Consider the following 6348-nt stretch of genomic DNA (forward strand, 5'->3'; position numbering starts at 1 on the left):
TGGTTTCACTTATTTGTGGAGCATAACAAATAACATGGAGGACAAGGGAAGATGGAGAGGAGATGGGATTTGAGGGAAATTGGAAGGGGAGGTGAACCGTGAGAGACTATGGACTCTGAAAAACAATCTGAGGCTTTTGAAGGGGCGGGGGGGTGGGGGGTTGGGGGAGCCAGGTAGTGGGTATTAAGGAGGGCACGTATTGCATGGAGCACTGGGTGTGGTGCAGAAACAATGAATTCTGTTATGCTGAAAAGAAATTTAAAAAATTAAATTAATTAATTTTTTAAAAAGATATGCTGAATATCGTTTTTGTCACATAAAAATGCATACATTGAATAGTGTTTTACCCATGACATTTTGACTCTTGGAATTAAAGCAGTGACTTGATAGTTCTTATTTGAATTTTTTCAGATAATAACTTCAACTATTTTTCAGTATCTAATGTCAGGGGATTCCACGTTCCTAATGTTTTTCAGAGAGTTGCACATATGTATCGTACCAAGCATATCATATCTCCCCCAAGGTAAATATGGAAATAGTGTTTCAAAGGTCTTAAAATTAAAACCAAAAATATTACAAATATAAAATAAGATAAAATAAAATAACTTGCAGAGATGGTCAGGTTGCATAAAATAACAAGACCCAAACACATGCTGCCTACAAGAAATGCATTATATACTTATATACAAAAATAAAGGTTAAAAGTAAAAGAATGAAAAAATACATACCAAGCTAAAAATCAAAACAGCACAAATGGCTATTATAAATCAGATGAAGAAGATTTCAGAGCAAAGAATACTACCAGGAATAAAGTTTATTTTGTAATAAAAGAGGATCAGTTAATGAAGAAGACATAAGAATTCTAAACATTTATGTCCCTAATAAACTAAATTCAACATACATGACTTTGTACCATATCTTACTTATAAATTTGATAGAATTCATCATTAAAATCATCTGGTCTTGTTTTCCTTATGGTAAGATTATTAATCTACTAATTAAATGTTTTTTTATAGATGCAGGATTATTCATCTCATGGAAATCTTGAGCGATTTGGCAGTTTGTGTCTTTGAAAAATTGTGCATTTTCTTTAAGTTATTGATTTATAGACAAAATTTTTCATAGCATTCTCTTATAGTCCATCTTGACTCTACTCTTATGGTTTACTTTACTTGCTTTTTCACTTATCTACTCATTTATACATCTAACCCCCCACTACTCCTTTTTATTTTCATAGTAAATTGTGAGTATCAGTAAACTTTTTTGTAAGTACTTCAGCACACATGTCATTAACTAGAATTTAATATTTGTTTACAGTTTTTCTAGTAATGTGAAATTTATGAAAAATGAAAATTTAAAAATCTGTTCTAGATGTTTGCTGAAAGTAATTTTATGTATATACCTGTGTAACACAAACACTTTCAAGATAAAAACATTGCCTTCAAAAAACAAACAAAAATATTGCCTTCACATCTTAATGCTCTTTTATGTTCTTTTTCTGTTAAATGCTCTTTCAACTTGCAGAGGCAATCATTGCTTTTTTTTCCACTGAAGCTTAGTTATGCTTATGAAACTAAATTTTGAAATAAATAAAAATATTATATACAAATAAGTATTTATGGAATTATTTTATCCCTGAGCCTCAGTGAACTACCTTTTATACCTCTTGGTTTACCCATACACTGCTTTGAAACCCACTCTTCTAAAGTACAAAATGTGCTTTATGGGATCACTAATTAAAATCTCTAAATGGTTTCTATTTCAAAAAAACTTCTTTGTGAATTTATTATCTTACTGAGGTTATATTTTGATAGTGGATGTTGCTGATATTTCTTTTTATTAATTATGTTTTAAAAGAAATGCAGGGTAACTAAAGCACTTATTGTTATTTTCCTAGTACAATATATACTTTAGGAAGAAGGAGTAGATGAGGGATACATAAGGTCCTCAGCTGCACATCTCACATTATGCTATGGAAAACCTGGGACTCTTACCAGTCACATTTCTCCTTTAGCAACTGGCTCCCTGTTAAGTACCACAATGAGGTATCGCATAGAAGGGGTTTGCAACTTCCTGTCTGCTTCCTGTTCCTCTCAGTTTCACCCCAACAAAGACTTTCATTTTACTAGAGCCATGTGGTCTCTATAAGGACAGGAGGGTGACCAATTTTGCACTTTTTCTGACTTTTCTAAAAGTCATTGCACGCTAATGACTTTTCTCTCTTCAAAGGTCTGAACCCAGCCCAGGGGAACCTCTGATGAGATCCTATGGCTTAGCACCAGCTGGGCAATTCATCCTCTACAGAGGTTGAGTGCCAGGTATGCATCAGAGCCCCTGATCAGAGTACATTTAGAAACCACCACTAACTGGGCAGCCCCCTTTCTACAGATGTCTGTGTCCCAGCACTGAGGGGCTCTTCTTTCACATTATGGTTCCCCAGAAACCCCAGATCTTCCCTTGCCTTACTCAGCTCTAAGGGTGCGAGCTCTCTCCTCTTATTTTATGTTCATTTTATTTTATTTTCAGCAAGATAAATGTACTCTTTAATTGTCATCCCCAATTTCAGCAATTCCCCCACCCACCTCCCCTCCGTTAACCATCGCTTTTTTCTCTATAGTTAAGAATCTGAAAAAAAAAAAGAATCTGTTTCTTGCCTTGTCTTTCTTTTTTTTTCCTTTGCTCATTTGTTTCTTAAATTCCACATATGAGATCATATGCTATTTGTCTCTCTCTGATTTATTCTGCTCAGCATTGTACTCTGTGGTTCTATTCATGTTGTCACAAATGGCAAGATCTCATTCTTTTTGATGACTGAATAATATTCCTGTGTGTGTGTGTGTGTGTGTGTGTGTACACATATATATACCACACCTACTTTATCCATTTATCAGTCAATGGTCACAGGGGCTGTTTCCATAATTTGGCTATTGTAAATAATGCTGTCATTAAACATAGGGGTGCATATATTATTTTGAGTTAATGTTTTTGTATTTTTTTTGATAAATAATGAATAGTGAGATTCCTGGGTTATAGGGTAGTTCTATTTTTAATGTTTTGAGGAACCTCTGTACTCTTTTCCACAATGGCTGCACCATTTTGCCTTCTCACCAATGGTACAAGAGGGTTCCTTTTTCTGCACATCCTCGTCAACCCTTACTTTTTCTGTGTTGTTGATTTCAGCCATTCTTTTTTTTAAGATTTTACCTATTTATTTGACACAGAGAGAGAGAGATTACAAGTAGGCAGAGCATCAGACAAAGAGTGAGAGGGGGAAACAGGCTCCCTGTTGAGCAGAGAGCCCAATGTGGGGCTCGATCCCAGGACCCTGAGTTCATGACTTGAGCCGATGGCAGAGGCTTAACCCACTGAGCCACCCAGGTGCCCCGATTTCAGCCATTCTGACAGGGGTGTGGTGATATCTCATTAGTTTTGATTTGTATTTCCCTATGATGAGTGATATTGAACATATTTTCATGTGTCTGCTGGCCATCTGTGAATTTTCTTTGGAGAAATGTCTTTCATGTCTTCTGCCCATTTTTTAATTGTATTATATGTTTTTGGGTATTGAGTTGTAACAGTTCATGTTTTGGATGATAACCCTTTATTAGATATGTCATTTGTGAATATCTTCTCTCATTCAGTATGTTGTCTTTTAGTTTTTTGAAACTTTTTATCTTGATTTTTTATATAAGGATTTTTTTATATAAGGCCTTTATTATGTTGAGCTATGTTCCCTCTAGACCTACTTTGCAGAGGGTTTTTATTATGAATGAATGGTGTACTTTACCAAATGCTTTTTCTGCATCTATTTAAGTGATCACATGGTTTTCATCCCTTCTCTTACTGATGTGATATATTAAATTGGTTGTTTTGTGAATATTAAACTACCCTTGCATCCTAGAAATAAATCCTCCTTTATTGTGATGTATGATTTTTTTAATATTTGTTGGATTTGGCTTGCTAATATTTTGTTGAGGATTTTTGCATCTATATTCATGAGTGGTATTGGCCTGTAGTTCTGTTTTTGTGATGTCTTTATCTGGTTTAGGTATCAGGGTGATACTAGCCTCATAGTGTGACTTTGGAAGTTTCCCTTCCTCTTATATTTTTTGTAATAGTTGAAGAATAGGTATGTTTAGTAGAATTTAGTAGAATTCCCCTATGAAGCCATCTGGTCCTGGACTTTTGTTTTGGGGGAGTCTTTTGGTTACTGACCCAATTACTTTGCCGATTATCGGTTCATTCAAATTCTCTATTTCTTCCTGCTTTAGTTTTTGTAGGTTATATGTCCCTAGGAACGTATCTATTTTGTCTACGTTGTCAAATGTGTTGGCATATGAGTTTTCATAATGTTGTGTTACAATAATATTGTGTGTTCTCAATTTCATAATATTGTGTTACAATTGTTTGTATTTCTGTGATGTTAGTTGTTATTTCTTCTCTTTCATTAATAATTTTGTTTATCTTGGTCCTGTGTCTTTTTTTAATGAATCTTACAAGAGTTTTATCAATTTTGTTTATCTTTTAAAGAATCACCTCTTGGTTTCATTGATATGTTCTCTTGTTTCTTAATTTCTATATCATTTATTATTGCTCTAATCTTTATTATTTCCTTCCTTTTTCTGGGTTTTGGTTTTGTGTAGTTTTTCTACCTCCTTTAGGTGTATGTTTAGGTTGCTTATTTGAGACTTTTCTTGCTTCTTGATGTAGGCCTGCCTGTGTTGCCATAAACTTCCCTCTTAGAACCACTTTTGCTGCAGCCCAAATAATTTGGACCATTGTGTTTTTTATTTATGTGTCATCCTTACACAGGGGCCATGCTAATGTTCTCTGTATCATTCCAATTTTAGTATATGTGTTACTAAAACAAGCACTGTTTTCATTTTCATTTGTTTCCATGTACTTTTTGATTTCTTGTTTGATTTCTTGGTTCATTCATTCATTGTTTAGTAGCATGTTATTTAGCCTCCATGTATTTGTGCTCTTTCAAGATTTTTTTTCTTGTGGTTGGTTTCTAGTTTCATAACATTGTAGATAGAAAAGATGCACAGGATGAATTATATGATCTGTTCTGGAAAATATTCTGTGTGCATTTGAAAAGAGTGTGTATTCTGCTGTTCCTTCTTCCTCTGCTTCATCTAGCTTGCTATTTACTCCATGAAGTACATTTTTAAAATATTTATTTGTTTGTTTGTTTGTCTGTTTTGGAGAGAGAGAGTACAAGCAGGGGTCGAGCAGAGGGAAAAGGAGAGATCTCAAGCAGACCCCACACTGAGCACGGAACCGAACAGAACACGGAGCTTGATCTCATGACCCTAAGATTATGACCTGAGCCAAAACGAAGAGTCAGACACTCAACCAAATGAGCCACCCAGGCATGTTACCATGAAGTATATTTTTAATATTATTTAATATGTCCTTAATCTCTAATTGGTTCTTTTTTATCTCTATGTTAAGGTTTCACCAAAGTCTTCCACTCTGTTCTCTAGCCCAGCAAGTATGTTTATGATCATTACTTTAAATTCTCTGTCTAGCATATTACTTATATCTGTCCACTTTTAGTCTTTTGCTGTGGTTTGGGTCTGTTCTTTCATTTGGAAGATATTTCTCATCTCCTTATTTTGTCTGAATTTCTGTGTCTGTATATGTGTTCTAAGAAAATCAGCTACCTGTCTTGCTCTTAACAATAATAGCCTGAGGAAGGAGAGGTCCTGTAGTGCTCTACAGTGCATTATACCCTGTTCCCTAGGACCTGGTACTTCAGTGTCTCCTATATACATTGTGTGTGCTCTGCTGTTGAGTCTCAGCTTTTTTTTTCCTTCAATCCAGTTATCTATAGAGGCTCTCTTTACCTACTGTGTGCCCAGCAGGGGTGGGGCACATTTTATTTTTTTTTTAATATTTTATTTATTTGACAGAGAGAAATCACAACTAGGCAGAGAGGCAGGCAGAGAGAGAGGAGGAAGCAGGCTCCCCGTGGAGCAGAGAGCCCCATGTGGGGCTTGATCCCAGGACCCTGGGATCATGACGTGACCCAAAGGCAGAGGCTTTAACCCACTGAGCCACCCAGGCGCCCCGTGGGGCACATTTTAACAAGGTGTTTGAAGGCTCGATTGCAAAATGAGACCCACTACCACTGCTACCAGAACTGAAGCCCGCAAAAGCTGTGGGTCAGGAGACATGGTGCTGCTGAGGTTTGTACTGGTCCTCTGCGAGAGGGTACTTGCAGTGCAGGTACTCATGTGAGCAACTGAGAAGGGTGGGTCAATGGAAGCACAGGGTGGGGGGCGAGGCTTGTGGTAAGCAAGTTAGGTAAGGAGTTTTGGCTCTGTGCTGGTTCCTGCAAGT

General features: G+C 36.2%; 1 non-coding gene across 1 annotated transcript; it reads right to left on the reverse strand.

The window, feature by feature from the left end:
* Window positions 1–4764: 4764 nt before the first annotated feature.
* On the reverse strand, window positions 4765–4874 carry LOC123935657. The gene has a single exon (XR_006816945.1). It is a non-coding gene; the product is annotated as a U6 spliceosomal RNA (small nuclear RNA).
* Between the last annotated feature and the right edge of the window lie 1474 nt (window positions 4875–6348).

This window comes from Meles meles, chromosome X (assembly GCF_922984935.1).
Source record: "Meles meles chromosome X, mMelMel3.1 paternal haplotype, whole genome shotgun sequence".
Lineage (NCBI taxonomy): Eukaryota > Metazoa > Chordata > Mammalia > Carnivora > Mustelidae > Meles > Meles meles.